At 54.1% G+C, this 16,799-nt stretch overlaps 1 pseudogene; it reads left to right on the top strand.

Moving 5' to 3' along the window:
- Nucleotides 1–244: 244 nt before the first annotated feature.
- Nucleotides 245–15,230, top strand: LOC114042220 (annotated as a pseudogene).
- The last annotated feature ends 1,569 nt before the right edge of the window (nucleotides 15,231–16,799 follow it).

The raw sequence follows: 16,799 nt of genomic DNA, 5'->3' as shown, positions 1-16,799 counted from the left end.
TGTGCCGCTGTCTCGGGAGGTAGCGAGCTCCCCGTCCCGGCACCCGCATGAGCAGAGCCAGGGACTCCGGGCACGCACAGCTCCACGCCCGGAGGAGGCAGGGCGGCGCACGCGCATTGCGCAGGCCCGGTCCAACGCAGCCCCAGGGCCGTAGCCTCCCGCTGCGCCTGCGCACTGAACGGCCGGCGGAAATTCCCAGAAGTCTCTGCGCTCGCTCCGCCCCTGTCCACAGCCCGCGGGCGGCTCCGGATGCGCAGGCGCAGATGGAGGGGCGAGCGAACGAGGAAGCGCCAGGAGCGGAGGGGGAGCGAGAGGTGAGTGGGAGAGGTGTGTGTGACGTCACGGGTCTGGAGGGAGGGGGGTGGGGGGGTGATCGGGTGTCCACAGAGGGGGCCGAAATCGGGAGGCATTGGGTGTGAGTGTGTGTGTGTGTGTGTGTGTGTGTGTGTGTGTGTGTGAGTCACCGTGGGTTGTGTAAAGGTGTGTGTGTGTGTGTGTGTGAGAGAGACTGGGCGCCTGGGTGGGGGGGGTCCTGTCCCCAGGCTGCGCCTGTCACTGGGGCGGGGGACAGGGGCCTCTGGGAGCACCATGGGCCTGGGTTCAAGTCCTGCCTCTGACTCCACCCCCTCTTGCTGAGTCTGTGACTGGTCATCCAGGGGCCGCAGCCGCGCTGGCAGAGGGAGTTTCCTCCCCTGGGAGTTCCCTGTCCTACAGACCCCCGCCCCTCCCCCAAGACGACCGAGCTGTCCTGGGGTCTTGGGGGAGGGAGGCTTCTGGACTTGGGGCATGTGTCCCCTGACATCCCTGAGGGGTGGGGAAGGTCACTCCCTGTTTCAGCAAATGCTTCCACCCCTCAGCCCGGGCCGCCCAGGGGCGCTGGGTGTCCTCGGGGAGCCCCTGGACCCTGTGCAGCAGAGCTCTTTAACCGCATGTGTGTGTGCGCGTGGTTGTGCACGTGTGTGCACTGGGTGTGAGTGTGCGGTGTGTGCATTGTGCATGTGCACGTGTGTAAGTGTGCATTGTGCGTGTGCATTGTGCGTGCGCACGTGTGTAAGTGTGCATCGTGCACGCGCGCGTGTGTAAGTGTGCATTGTGCTGCACACGTGTGTAAGCGTGCATCGTGCGTGTGCACGTGTGCAAGTGTGCATTGTGCTGCGCACGTGTGTAAGTGTGCATTGTGCTGCGCATGTGTGTAAGCGTGCATCGTGCATGTGCATTGTGCGTGCGCAGACGTGCGTGTGTGGTGGAGCCCTTGGGCAGCCAGGACCCTTTCTGTGAATGCCGCGTGGCCGAGCCCCTGGGCCGGGGTCTCCGCAGCCCCCCGGAGTTCCCATTGGGGAGGTCCCCCCTCGGTCCCACTGAGCCGCCCCTGCTCCCCAGACCAGCCGACTCTCCCCTTCTGCTGGCAGAGGCAGCAGGGGGACCCCGGGAATAGAGAGGACCCCCTTCTCCCACCGGCTGTCAGTCCTCCCCAGGCCGGGCTCCCCCCCCATGCCCCCACCCCCCCCCCAGCTCCACAGTCAGCTGGCTGGCTCCCCCTCCTGCTGTCCCTCCCAGACCCTCCTTGGGGACCAGCCTTTGAAACCTCTCCTGGGAGCATCTCCTCATGGGCCGATGCGGCCCCTCCCAGACCCCTGGAGCCCCCCTGCTCGGGACGCCCGTCCATCTTTCACATTCAGGCTCTCCTTGGCCACGGGCACAGGCCTCCTCCATCCCTTCCCTGGCTCTCCTCTCAGGCCGCATTATCTGTCCTCGGGCTTCCCCTTGCCCACACTGTTCCAAGGCCGCCACCATGGTGCGATGCCGAGGTCTCATGGCCTTTCCTCTGCCCTCCTCCTCCTCGGCAGGTCTTGATGTCAACAGTTAGGTGGTGCGGGGGACAGAGTGCTGGGCCTAGAATTAGGAAGGCACGAGTTCAAATCCAGCCTCAGAGGGTACGAGTCTTCCTGCCTCAGTTTCCTCATCTGTAAAATGGGGATAATGACAGCGCATCTCTTCCAGGGTTGTTGTGAGGTTCAAATGACATAACGTGTGTAGTGCTCAGCGCAGTGCCTGGCGCCCAGCAGACGCTTCCTTCCTGTTGGCCTCCCCTCTTCTACCTCCTCTTGGATGCCTGGCTTTTCTCTCCTGTTCTTCACCCCATGAGCAGCCTCAAATGCCCTCTTAACGGAACTCTTCTTCCAGTGTCCCTCCGCCCTCTTCGGTCTGTCTCCCCCAAGGACGCCAAAATCATCTTCCAGGGACGGAAGGTACTCCCTGCCCAGTAACCTTCAGTGGCTCCTTGTGGTCTCTGGGAGGACACACAGACTCAGAGCCTGGATCCAGCCCCAAGGTTCTGGGCCACGCCTGCTGCTTGTCGTTCTCTGCAACATTCACCTCTTGCCTTATGCCTTTGCCCTGGCCGTCCTCCGAGCCTGCAAGGCTCTCTCTCCTCCCCTCGGCCTCTTGGGATCCTCAGCTCCTTCCAGGCGCAGCCTCAGCATCACCTCCTCCAGGAAGCCCTCCCCCAGCCCAGCAAGCACATCACACTTACAGGGAAAGTGCCTATCTCTACTCATGCTGTGTCCCCCCTTGGCAGGCAGGGACTGTGTCTCTCCTGTCTTTGTGCCCCGGGCACCCTGCCCCTGGTGGGGACTTAATAGAGGGTGCCAAATTGGACTGAATGGGGGTCTCTCTCCTCCACCTGCGTCCTCCAGTTAGTACGTCTGCCCCATGAGTCCCTGATCTGTGTCTCCCGCCTCGGTCTCTCCTGAGGAGCCTGGCACTGAGCGATGCCAGGGCTGCTTCTGTAATGTGTGTGTGTGTACCTGTTAGTATGTATGTGCATGTGTGTGTTCACACATTTTTGTGTGTGTGTGTGTATGTGTGTGTCTGTGTCTGTACATTTGTGTGTGTGTGTTTCTGTGTGTGTATAGGGCCTGGGAGGTGGGTCACTACCCCACAGGCAGCTGGTCCTCGCCAGGCCGGCAGGGGCTGAAAGGCCAGTTCTTTCCCTGACACAGCCTCTTCTCTCCCCCCTCAGGTCTCAGGTCTCATGGCTCTGAATCTCCTTCTTCCCCTTGAGGGAAGCCCGGAGGAGCATGGCGGGTCCCCCGGGGTCCCCTTGGCCCCAGACCAGGTGAGTCAGGGGCTCCTCCTGCTCCAGGACTGTCCTCCAGGCTCCCAGACCGCTCCTTGCTGCTCCCGAGTCCTCAGGGGCTTCTTGGGGTTGGCGGTCAGTCATGAGAATCACCATAGACAAGGCTGGCCAGCCCCTGGGCTGCAGGCCTGCTCAGAGGCCTCCTTCCCTGAGGCCATCTGGTCCAGCCTCAAAGAAGAGGGTCCCAGCAGAGCCTGCACATCACCCCTGCCTCCCCAGCTTGCTGTAGGGTGTAAGGCCCCGCCCCCCCCAGATCCATTTCCTCCCCATCGGGGGCCCTTCTCCCCGGGGCTCCCAGGGCCGTGTCTGGGCTGAGAGGAGCGTAGGTGGACAGCTGGAAGGGTCCTCGGAGGTGGTCTGGTTCAAGCCCCTGGTTTTCAGAGTGAGGAAGCCAAGGCACAAAGCCTTGCCCACAGAGGCCCACCTCCTGTTGCCTCCCCCGGGGTCCAGTGCCCCCTGGGCCAGCAGGCATATGTTTGGTGTTGCAGGAAGCGGTGTCGTTCAGGGACGTGGCCGTGGACTTTACCGAGGAGGAATGGGGGTGCCTGAGCCCTGCTCAGTGGCAGCTGTACAAGGAGGTGATGCTGGAGAACTACAGGAACCTGGTGTCCCTGGGTAAGGTCGCCTCCCCTGGGCCCAGGGCTGAGGAGGTGTCTCTTCTGGTCTGGGGCTCCAGGATGGTGCGGCCTCTGGCCCTCTGGGGGAAGGGAGGCCTGGCTCTTCCCTGGCTGTTGGTGCTGGTGAGGCAGTTGGGGAGATCCTGCTGTGTTCCCAGAGTTGGAAGGGCCCCCAGAGGCCACTGATTCCTGCCCATCCCTGAAGGGAATCCCCATGAAAGCCTGTGGTCCTTCCACCCATCCTCGTGTGGCCTGGTCTCCTGGCGGCCGTCCTCTGGGTGGGCACGCCCCTCTTCTCAATGTCCTTCTTAAGCCACGTCCCCCAAGACTGACCCCAGTCCTCCAGGTGAGGTCTGCTGAGGGCAGTGTGTCCAGGGAGACCGTCCCCTCTCCCTCCTGGAAGCACCCCCCTCTTAATGTAGCCCAAGGTCTCATGAACACTTTTGGCAGCCATGGTGCGCCCCTAACTCCTCTGGAGCTGGCAGGCCCCTCAGACCACCACATCTTCAGAGCAGCCGCCATCTGACCAGGCCTCCCGGCCTGTACTTGCCAGGTTGATGTTCTTGGACCCAAACATAAGACTTGATGTTTGTCCTATTGAATTTCATTCTTGATTGAGCCCAGGGTTCTAGGCTGCTGAGGTCTTTTTAGATCCTGCCTCTGTCGCCTGTTGGATGAGCTGGGTGTCTGTGCCTTTCTCCAGGTCACCGACGCCAGTGTTGCAATACAGAGGACTCCATTGGAGACCTCCTGCCACACTGACCCGGGGCCGCTCACACTGCTCTTTGGGCTCTGAACCCTCAGAAGTGCGTTATCGTGGAGGCCGCACCTCCCCATCTTCCCCACAGCGGTCTGAAATACACGACCAGTGGCTTTGCTGAAGTCTGGGCGACTGTGTCCTCGGCCTCAGCCTCACGTCCTAGGTATTCATCTTGTTCAAGGCGGAGATGAGGGCCGCGTGAGGTGAAGTGCGGCTGGCCCCCCCTTCGCTGGTCCTCGCCAGATGTCGGGCCCCTGGCACTTTAGCGGTCTGTCCCCGGATCTCCCCGGCCCGTCGGCCCATTCTTTGTAGACTCTTCTGTTTGGACAGTCAGGCCGGAGTTGGCCGTTGTCCCCCTTTCCAAGGCCTTTGCCGTATCCCTGGTGACGGCCCAGCTGGGCCACGTGCACCACGTGCCCTGTAGCCTACATGCCTCCCATTCATCAGGGCACCCAGAGGCTCACCTTGGGGGAGAATCACCCATTCATTCTCGCTTGGTTTTCCGTTTCTCTTCAGTGGAGAAAACAGAAGCCAAATGAGAACCCAGCAGTTCTGCTCTGCCCTTGTGGTCAGATTCCATCCTGAGGCAGCCAAGGGGTGGGAGACAGTGAGATGTGACGTCCAGAAGCCCTGGGTGCCTTACTGCTGTCTGCCTCAGTTTCCTCATTGGTAAAATGATGATGCTAATGGCACTTCCCTGCAAGGGTTGTTGTACGGATCAACTGAGAAAATATTTGTAAAGTGCTTAGCAAACCGTATGGGTATTAACTGCTGTGTTTGCATCCAGATTTGTGTCCCTTCTTTCACCCTCTTCCTCCCTGTAGAGTTGTAAAACAATACCTGTTTTTGTCATCCTTAGGTTCCTTTGCCAGCCTCGCTCCTTCTGAGCCTGAGCCCTTCTGACATTGCTCCACAAATGCATGTCCCCCGTCCGCTTCGCTCTGTCGCCTGGCTGCGTGTCACCTGGCCACATGTCCTTTACCCCCATCCCCGCTCCCTTTCGCTCTGTCTCCTGGGTACGTGTCTCCATCTCACATGTCCGTCCCCTTTATTTTGTCGCTGACTGCGTGCCTCCCCCCCGTCCCCCTCTGTCCATTGCCTGGCCGCGTGAGTCAGCTGCTGGGCTCCCGTGCATCCCCATCAGCCTCCTTGCCCCGGATTTTTTTCTTCTCTGTGTCTGGAGGATTTCATTCTTGAGCGCCTCCCATGCTCCTGGGATGATTTCTCCTGTGGAATTTTAGTCCGTGGGCTCTCTCCTGTCTTTCCCTTCAGCCCTTTGACGTCTGCTTCACCAGAACCTAGCACACTCGTCAGATGACGCTGGATTTCCTCTCATTCTCTTTCAGAAAGTCCAGAGGCAGTGGTCATTTCCTCCTAAGGTTCCCCTCATTTCTCTCTCAGTGATCAGCTCCTGTTAGGCGCTAGGTGACCCACTGAATAGAGCACGGGCCTCGAAGACCGGAGTTTGAGTCCTACCTCACAAACTTACCAGCCATGCGACCCTGAGCAAGTCCCTTAACCCCTGCCTCAGTTTCCTCATCTGTAAAACGAGGATAATAATGGCACCTACCTCCCAGGGTTGTTAGGAGGATCAGATGAGATAACGTTTGTAAAGTGCTTTTTGAGCCTGTAGCACCGGAGAAATGCTGGCTTTTGTAATTATTATTATTGTTGTTGTTAGTGAGAATCAGACGTAGAACGGAAATTCACCTTGTCGATCCCTCCTCTTGTCTGTCAGCAAGAATTTCTGAAGAATTTGCTACGTGTGGGCTCTGAGCATAAAAAGGAAGGCAAAAACAAGTGTCTGCCATCGAGGAGATGACGCGCTAGCGTGGAGATGGCAGGCAGATAGCGCAGGGCGCACAAGAGGCAAGGGGCCAGAGCGGTTCAGGTCTGTGCCCAGGCGAGAGATGCAGGCTGGTGTGGCGGCTCCACGGCGGGGGGGGCCTTGGACCGTCACATAGAGGAGCTTCTGTTGGGTCCCAGGAATGGGGCGGAGGCCGTGGCTTCAGGCAGCGGGGGACGACGTGGTCAGAGCAGGCCTGCTGGGTGGAGATTGGATCTGGGGCGTGAGGCGCTGAGGGCCAGCACGGCAGTGCAGAGAACAGGGTGGTGTGTGAGACAGGGAGGGAAGGCCAGAACAGGGAGGCTTCTGAAGGACTGAGCGATCACGTAGGCACGTCTAGAGCTAGAGCCGTTTGCCGCCCTGCTTTGGGAGGAACAGAGACAGGGGAGAGGGAGGGTGGAGGAAGGGAGACGGCGTGAGCCCCAACCAACCTGTAGGGGCTGAGGCTCCAGCACCGCGCTCCCCTGGACCGTGTTCCAGGCTCGTGATCTGTCCCTCAGCGTCTTCATCCGCCCGGGCAGTCTGTGCCACATGCTCCCTCATTGGACATTAACCCCGACCTCTCAGCTTCTCCCCTCTGGTGTCTGGATTTCCTCACGCGCTCTACGAAGCTCTTAAGTCCGCAGCCTGCCCTGTCCCCCTTTCTCCCTCTCCTGTCACTTCTGAGCGAGGGAAACCTCCCCAGAGCCGTCGGCCAGGCCGGGTCTCATCCCTCAGAGCTGAAGCTCTGGGGTCACGAGGCCCCTTCCTGTTAGAACTGCTAGATCCTCTGGCTTATTGACCCGCCTTGGGGCATCGTTGTGTAGACGCTGGAGTTGCTGGGTTTTGTTCCTGCCTCTTTTGGATTTTTTTCCTCCTCGGCACTCCTGGGCAGCCCAGCAGACACTCTGCTCTACATCATAGTTACTGTCTATGTTAATAATCGCAGGTAATAATAACAACATTGTCATAGCCCTCGAAGGTTTGCGAAGCACTTTACTTATGGTAACTCACCTGATCCTCCCCTTACAGGTGAGGCTGGAGGAGGTCTGAGTCGCTGCTAAGTGGCCAAGACAGATTTGAATTCAGGCCCTCCCGTGGCCTGTCCTCCGTGCCCCCTAGCTGGGCTATGTCTGTGGACGATTTGATCGCGCCTTCCAGATTAAATCTGCTCGACACCAGGCCAGACGTAGCCATTCTCCCCAGGCTTCGCTGGGGTCTCCACCACCCTGTTCCTGTAGGCCACGGCCCCAGAGGCCCCGTAGGCAGCAGGGGACTTCCCAAATGATTGTTTTCTTTTTCTCCCATATTTTCAATGGGAAAAGTGCGGAAAATAACGCCGGTATGTGTGTGTGCGTTTGGTCTTCACTGCTCTTGGGGGTCGCCTCTGGCGTTTGCGCCCCTGGGGAGAGTCTGGGGAGGGGCCCGGCACCTCCCTGGGTTGTCGTCCAGGGGACAGAAGGACGCTGCCTCAGTGCCTCGGCAGAGAATCACTAACTGCTCCCCCTCTTCTCTCCCTCCCTGGTCCTGGCCGGATAATCTCTCACCTGTGGATTCATTCTTTGGAGGACCAGCAGCTTCTTCTTCAGAGCATCCGACTAGGGGGCGCAGTGGATAGAGCTCTGGACCTGCATTCAGGAAGACCTGAGTTCAAATTTTGCCTCGGACCCTTATTAGCTGCGTGACCCAGGGCAAGTCACTTAACCTCCACTGCCTCAGTTTCCCCATCTGTAAAATGGGGATAATAATAGCACCTACCTCCCAGGGTTGTTGTGAGGATAAAATGAGATAATATTTGTAAAGTGTTTTGCAAACCCTAAAGCTCTCCGCAAATGCTTGGTATTATCATTATCTCCTCCTGGAAGGGCCTCAGACCTTCTTCTAAGCTCTAGCTGTGCAGCTCTCCTTTCAGCTCTGGGTAACTCTCCTCTGCTCTGCAGCCACTCTCCTGCCTCCTGCGGGGCGTGTCTCCCCTCCTCCACCTCAGATGCCCGTCCCCCATTGAAGCTGCCGTTTTGTGTCCTTTAGTAACGGCCTGGACTTGAGCCACCTTCACCCCGAAGGAGAGGCGTCCAAAGGCCGAGCCCCCTGACCTCGGCTCAGAGGTGTGGGAGCGTATTTGTGGAATGTAGCACCTAACGTCACACGTTGTCCGTGCTTGGTTAGTTTTGCTGAAATGTTTTTTCCTTTTTTTAATGTGGGGGAGTGGACAGATAAGTAAGGAAATGTATTTAGTACAAAAACAAAAGATGTCAATAAAATATATTTTTTAAAAGATGACATTGATGGAGCTTGGTCCCAAAGAAGAGAGATGAGTGCCCCTCCCTTCCTTCTGCTTTTTCAAAAGAAAACTGTGGGGGAAACTGGAAATAAATTTATAAATCAATCAACGAACATGTATTGGGCTGCTACTGTGTGCTGGGCAAGGAGTTGGGCATTGGGAATAGCAAGACAAGCCCTGCCCTCAGGAAATCTATATTTGGGGGGTGGGAGTGGGAAACAGCCATACGTGTGTAAAAGTGGGTATAAATTACATACAAAATAAATACATGATGATGGAGGAGGGGGAAGGCACCAAGGGGAATTGGGAAAGATGGTACTCGGGCTGAGCTTCGACAAGGACGAGGGCTGGGGATGTGAGGGCCAGGCAGACACGGGGGACAATCCATGTAAAGTCAGGGAGGTTGGAGCCGGAGTGGGGAGCAGGGAGAGGCAGCTTTGACCAGACCCTCGAGAGCATGGAGGAAAGTTGTAAGACTGCAGAAGGGGATGGAGAGCCTCTGCTTCGAAGGGGAGGGTTTTTATTTTTGGGGGTACAGGATTTGGGGAAGATCAATGTGGAGTGAAATAGAAGGAGCATCGATGAAGCCAAATGCCACAGAGCCAGGCTGGGCCTACTGAGTGTGCTTGTCTTACCCTTCCTTAGTCCTGAAAGACTGGAATGTATGTTCAGGGCTCTTTCCTGTTCTTTCTGTGATGAAATGATCAAGTTTGTTAAGTTCACAATAGAGGAGAGGCATAAGAAAAGGCAGGGAGTTGAAGCCAAGTGGTGAAGGCTTTTCGATGTCCCACAGAGGTGTTTGTGTTGGCCCCCAGAGGCTGTAGGGAGCCACTGGGCTCTAAGGAGCAGGGGAGTGACTCGGTCAGACCCGGACAGCTTTAGGACTGGCCCTTTGGTGGTGTGTTAGTGTGAAGGGCAGATGGGAGAAAGGAGAGGCTGGAGGTCAACATCAGGTTTACACCAACGGGAAGATACATTCCTAATGGACAAACTACCAGCAGGAGGCTGGAAGGAAGTAACTTACAGATTCGTGCTTTGGGGGAAATCATAGTAAGAAAGCAAACCAGGGATAGAGATGACAGAAGACGAACTGGGCATCTCAGGAGCTAAACTAAGACCGAGTTCAACTTCTTCCTCCATCATTTACCAGCCCTGTGCCCCAGGGCGGGTCACTTGCGGCTTCCTCGCTGGATTGCCCTAAGGATCAAGTAAGTTGTGCAACCATACACTTTGGGAAACTAAAGAGAGCTCTAAAAATGTTAACTGTTATTAAATTAGGCAATTGCGATTCTGTAAAATTATACAGTGTAACCAGGAGAGAACCCTTCTTACCAAACCTCTCTGATAAGAGGCTGCTCGCGCAGACCCATCTCCGTCTCTGGGGCTGCCTCCCCCCGCCCCCTCCCCAGCTCTGCCTCTCAGAAGCCTTCGTGTGCCCGGTGCCCCTCCTGACTTTCCTGGTCCCTTCAGCCGCCGGTGCTGCCCTCCTCCAATTTCCATGTCTTTTCTCATAAGTGTGTGGTAAATATTTACGTAGGTTCATGTTTTCTGGCTTAACTTTCCTACTACCATTTCCTCAAAATGAGGACAGCCTGTAGCTGGCTGGGCTCTGCAAAATCAAGCAGAGACGGCAACGCCAGCCCCGGCGTTCACTGGCCAGCGCTGCTCTGCCTGTCTGCAGATGCAAGCTCGAGACGCCAGCTAAAGCTCCGGGGTTAACCTGGCCCAGATCTTCTCCTCCTGCCCCCCGTTCTTCGGTCTGTAAATCATTGTCTCCCCTCCTTTGTTCTTTGAAATTCCTTCGTACCCACCCTGCTTAGGGAACCCAAAGGTGGGAGGGCTGTGTGCCCTGGGATGCCCGTGCTCCGAGCCTGATAACCAGTCTCTGCATCTCGGCTCCTAATCAGAGGGATCGTTGGACCATTTCTGTCACACCTCGGAGGCGGGGATGTCGTACTTCGCCTTTGTATCTGAAGCCCCATTTCCTTGTGCCCCGAGATCCTCCTTTTACAGAAGAGGAGGAAGGTTGTTCCAGCCCTGTCTCCTGTGTCTTCAGTTTCAGGTGCTTGTCCCTGGCCTCAACTCTCTGTGGCCCAGAGAGGATTCCACCCTGAAGCCAAACCCCTGTGGACAATGAAAACTTAGCTAAACACCTGCCCCCTGCCCCTTTTCCTGTGCCCTCTGGAATTCCTGTTCCACAAGCAACAAACTAGGTTTCATCTTAAAGTCTTCTCTGTTTTTTCTGATTCCTGGCTCTCATAGAGACGTCTGCTCCCTCCAGATGACACCACCTCCGGGCCACCCTTTCCAGCACTGGCTGCACCTTCACGCATTCCCCACCTCGGCCCCTGGGTGAGCCAGTCCAGCCCTACGCCGTCCTCGTGAGTCCCTCGCCCCGTCCTCAGTTGTGCCCCGCTGAGCCCCAGTTGTGGCTCGCTCTCACCATCACCTGCCTTCCCTCCCACAAACGCGTTGCTGAATGAAGCCATAGGAAAAACATCACAGAACTGTTCTAACTGGGGTCACTACAAACCTGTTACACCATCCCCACTGAGCCCTCACTGCTGCCCGGCCATCCTGCCCTGCCTCCCTTATCAGCTCACTCCCCTCTCCACAGCGGCGCTCCCTTCTCAAGCCTCGGTGGCTCCCTTTCCCCCACCTCTCAGCTGACAAGCTGGCCTCGGTCCAGTGAAAGACTTGAGGCCGTTGGCTCAAGGACTTCCCCTTCCTCTTCCTCATCTCTTCTACCACCCAGACGCTCCTTCTTCCCCCTGCCTCCTCCCTTCTGGCATCCTGTCTCACATAAAGAAGTGGGCCTTTTGACCACGGCCAGCCACTCCACACCCAAGAATTCTCTTAATCCAAACTGTCTCCTGCAGCAGAGTGCCCCCTCTGCCGTGCCCACTCTCAATTGTCCTCAGTCTCCCCCGTCTTCTGAAACCTCCTCACCAGATCCTGGGTCCTGTCGTCTCCTATCTCTCCTCCCTAAACTTGTGAAGGCCATCTACAGTAGGCCTGTCACTCTCCTGTCTGAAGTCTGATGTCATTCCACCAAAACTGCTGTCTCCAAGCATAACAATGACCTCTTAATTGCTAAGTCCTGTGGCCTTTTTTCAGACCTCGTCCTTCTTGATCTCTCAGCTCTCTCCTGATTTTCCTCCTACCTCTCTGACCACTGCCAAGAACATCCAGATCCTGCTTGCCCCACAGGGCTGCCTCTTCTCCCTCTAGACTACTTCACTTAATGAGCTCATCAGCTCCTAGCCATTCAATTATTTCTATGCTGATGATTAAGTCCTCTCTGCTTTCCTCCAGACTTGCATCTCCAATTGTGTGTCCCATAGACATCTTAAACTAAATATGTCCAAAAAGGAACTCGTTATCTTTGCTCCTAGACCCTCACCCCTTCCAAACTTATTGTTGTAGAGGGCATCTCCATCCTCCCATTGCCCTAGGTATGATCCTCTACTCCTACCACTACCCCTATCCCAGATCCAATATGGTGCCAAGGGCTGTCAATTTCACCTTTGCAGCATCCCTCCTGTGCCCCTGCCCCCATCCTGATGCAGGCCCTCATCTCCTCACACCCGGACCCCTGCAGTAGCTGCTGGGGGGTCTGCCTGCCTCATGGCTCTCCCTACTCGAGCCCAACCTCTGTTCAGCTGTGGGTTACCTTCCTAGATCATGTCCACCCTCTGCTCAGTAAACTCCATCAAATGCTCTGTCAAAGCCCTTCTTAACCAAGTGCCCCGCTCCCTTTCCAGCCTTTTTATACCTTATTCTCCACCACGTCCTCCCCAGTCCAGTGACCCCAGGCTCCTGACTGTTCCATGAACGAGACCCTCCATCCTCAGACATTTTCTCAGGCTGTCCCCACTGCTTGGAGCACTCCACCTCCTCTTCTCTGACTGTTGACTTCCCATTAAAACCCCATCTTTCACAGGAAGTTTTCCCCACCCCCTGTTACTTCTAGTCTGTTACTGATTTCCTATTTCTCCTAAGCACAGCTTGCTTGTATGTATTTGTTTGTATGCTGTCTTGTATGTATTTGTTTGTATGCTGTCTCCCCCATTAGATTGCAAGCTCCTGGGGGGCCAGGGCTTTCTTTTGCCTCTTTTTGTATCCCTAGCATTTAGCACAGTGCCTGGCACACAATAAGTGCTTAATAAATGTTTGTTGATTGGTTGATCAATTATAGTTTTGGAGAGTTGCATGTATCACTGAGCATTGTAGTGTCCAGGGTCATAAGGCTAGTATGCCTTAGAGATGGGACTTGACTTCAAGACTGGCTCCACATCCACTCCACAACTTCTCACCTCACACTCAGTAGGCACTTAATAGATGCTTGTGGATTAATGATTCTGACAGGTGTAGCCAGCTGCTACCAGTAGGTAAAACCTGCCTGTCTTCCTCCACCATCCTTGGGCAGTCACAGCTGAGCCTCCTTCCACCACCCCCACCACCCCACCCCGCCCCCTACAGAGCTATCTCCTTTCCTCCCATGGGCAGGGCTAAAAGAGGACAAACCAGACCTGGTCTCCTGGCTGGAACAGGGGGAAGAGCCATCAGCCTCAGATCTGCAGGGAGAGGGCCCCAGGAGCCCCTGTCCCTGGGAAGGAGACACTTCTGCCAGGTGTCGAGGAGCCAGTGGATGCCACAGCCCTGCTGGGCCCTCAGGTTTGGCCTTCTCTGGAGTGTGGGATGGTGCAGGTGGGGTCTGGAGGGTCCCCAGGGGCATGTGCTGCTGCTGATTTACCAACCCCCTCCCCAGTCTTCAAGGGTGAGGGTCGGGAAATCCAAAGCCTGAGGCTCATGGAGAGATCGCTCTGGGTCTTCTCAGTGCACACACGGGATAACTCGGTGTGTGCCCTGGAGGGGATGGACCAGTACCCTCTCGTCCTCAGTTTTCTTACTGGTAAAATGAGAGGTGTTTAAAAAGTGGTCTCTAAATACTGTTTTGCCTCTCAGAGGTCCCTCCCACTGCTGGCCTATCAGCATTTCTAAAGCCCAAGGCTCACCAGGTCACACCCCTGCTCAGTGAGCTGCTGTGGCTCCCTGGGGTCTTTAGGATGCCATGACTCCTTTGTGGCATTAAGGCCTTTCCCCAGATCTTACACATCCCTCCTCATCATGCCCTCTTCAGGCCAGCCACACTGGCCTCCTTGCTGCTCCTCTCCCAGGGTCACATCATCATGCCTTTGCACAGGCTGTACCCCATGCCTGGGATGCCCTCCCTCTTCCCCTGTGCCTCCTAGGAACCCTGATACCTCAGCTCATGTGCTACCTCTTACCCAAGGCTCAGCCAGATGCCCCAGCTGCTAGTAGTAAATGCTTTCTATCCCTGAAATTATTTGGATTTGCTTTGTATATTTTTATATATGTACATTTTATCTCCCCAATAGAATGTCAACTTTTTGAGAAAAAAAAGAAAAGAGGAAGAAAAATGAAAACCTTCATTGATCAGAGAAGTCATCAATATGCTGACTTTGGGGCCAACTTTCATCGGAGCGCATGCCAGCATCTGGGATCGTGGGATTATGATGAATGTGGGAATCCCTTTCATAATTACACACTCCTGAATCGGTATCATATAACCGAAGCCTGTGACTTGAGAGGTGGACAGGATTTCCCGAAGAAGTCATTTGTCATTCAAAACCAGAGAAATTGTGCTCACGAGAAATCTTATAAATGTGGGAAGGCTTTCATGAACTACTCAACCATTATAAACTACGAAAGAAATCATGATGGAGGGGAACATAAATGTAGGCAATATGGAAAACCCTTTAGGTGGATGTCGGTTCTTACTGAGCACCAGAAAATTCACACTTGTGAGAAATCCCATGGCTGTAAGGAATTTGAGGAGGTCTTCAGCCAGAATTCAGACTTTATTAGACATGAAAGAATTCATAGTGGAAAGAAACCACATGAGTGTAAGGAGTGTGGAACAGCTTTCAGTTGGCATTCATTCCTCATGGAACATCAGAGAATTCACACTGGTGAGAAACCTTATAAATGTAAGGAATGTGGAAAGGCTTTCAGGCAGAGCTCAAGTCTTACTAAACATCAGAGAAGTCACACTGGTGAGAAGCCTTATGAATGTAACGAATGTGGGAAAGCCTTTAGCCAGAGCTCATCCCTTAATCAACACTTTAGAATTCATACTGGAGAGAAACCTTATAAATGTAAAGAATGTCTGAAGGTCTTCAGACAGAACTCACATCTTACTCGACATCAGCTAATTCACACTAGAAAGAAACCTTATGAGTACAAGGAAATTGGTGAGATTCTTAGCTAGAGTTCAGACATTGTTAAATATGAAATAAATCATGATGGAGAGAAATGTCAAAGTCAAACTGGTGAGAAGCATTATGAATGTAAGGAATGTGGCAAAACCTTCAGCCAGAGCTCAAGCCTTAATAAACACCAGAGAATTCACACTGGAGAGAAGCCATATAAATGCAAGGAATGTGGGAATGCCTTCAGGCAGAACTCACATCTTATTCGGCATCAGAAAATTCACATTAGAAAGAAACCTTATTCAAGTCAAGTCAGCAAGCATATATTAAGTGTGTACTATCTGCCAGGCACTGGGCTAACTGCTGGGAATACAAAGGAAGAAAGAAAGAACAGTCCCTGCCCTCAAGGAGCTCCCAATCTAATGGGGAAGAAAACAGTAATGCAAGGAATGTGGAAAGACATTTAGCCAGAGGTCAAACATTATTAAACATGAAAGAATTCATAGTGGAAAGAAGTCATGTGGGTTTAAGGAGTGTGGGCCAATTGGAACTCATACCTCATTAAACACCAGATAATTCACACTGTTGAGGAATCTTATGAATGTAAGGATTGTGGGAAGACCTCCAATCAGGGCTCCACCCTTATTCATCATCAGATAGTTCATACTAGAGAGAATTCTTATAAATGTAAAGAAGTAGAGAAGGCCTGCCAGAACACAGTTCTTATGAACAACAGAGAGTTCACACTGGAGAGATCTCTTTAGAATGCCAGGAAGTAGCTCTTGATCAGCATCAAAGAATTCATTACTTACAGTCTAATACAATAAACATCTAATAAGTGCCTACTATATCGCAGGCACTGTACTGAGCACTAGGGATACAAAAAGAGGTAAAAGAAAGTCCCTGCCGTCAAGGAGCTTACAATCTAATGGGGGGTGACAACAGGCAAGCAAACATATACAAAGCAAGCTCTATATGGGATAAGTGGGAAATAATTAAAAGAGGGAAGGCACTGGAATTAAGAGAGATTGGGGAGGGCTTCCTGTAGGAGGTGGGATTTTAGTTGGGACTTAAAGGAAGCCAGGGAGGTCAGTAGTCAGGAGGAGAGAGAGCAGTCCAGACCTGGAGCACAGCCAGAGAACATGCTTGGAACCGAGAGATGGAGGATTGTTCAGGGAACATCAAGAAGCCAGTATCCCTAGATCAAAGAGTGTGGTGGGGAGTAAGGCATAAGAAGATTGGACAGGTTATGAAGGAACTCGTACCTCACACCTGGTCCTGGAGGCCATAGGAAACCACTGGGATTCTTTGAGTATGGGGTGGGGTGATGAGACCTGTACTTTAGGAAGATCCCTTTGGTGAACCAATGGAGGGTGGACTGGAGTGGGGAGAGACTTGAGGCAGGCAGACACCCCCCCCCCCAACATCCATTACAGATACTCCAGGTATGAGGTGATGAGGGCCTGCACCAGGAGGGAAAGGGGTAGCAGCATCAGAGAAGGGACATACTCGGATGTTTCAAAGGTAAAAACTATGGGCCTTGGCACCATTTGAGAGGTAGGGCAGAATACAGGATGACTCCTAGTTTGGGAGTCTGAGGGACCAGGAGGAGGTGATCTCTATAATAATGGGGAAGGTAGGAGTGGGGAAAAGATAAAGAATTCTGCTTTGGACGTGTTGAGGTTATGATGTCAAGATGTCAGAAAGGCAGTTGGAGATGTGAGACTGGAGGTCAGCAGAGAGGGAGAGAAAATGTTGATTTGAAAATGATTGGTACAAAAATGGTAATTAAATTCATGGGAGCTGATGAGATCACCTCTCCCAGAGGGAGAAGAGAAGAGAAGAGGGCCCAGGACAGAACCCTGAGGGATATCTGTGGTGAGAGGGTATGACCTGGAGGAGAATCCAGCAAAGGAAGCAGGAGCAGCGGTCAGAATGGGA

This window comes from Vombatus ursinus, unplaced genomic scaffold (genome assembly GCF_900497805.2).
Source record: "Vombatus ursinus unplaced genomic scaffold, bare-nosed wombat genome assembly UNPS02014308.1, whole genome shotgun sequence".
Classification (NCBI taxonomy): domain Eukaryota; kingdom Metazoa; phylum Chordata; class Mammalia; order Diprotodontia; family Vombatidae; genus Vombatus; species Vombatus ursinus.
Note: the sequence above shows the minus strand (reverse complement) of the source record. Positions and strands in the feature narration are given on the sequence as shown.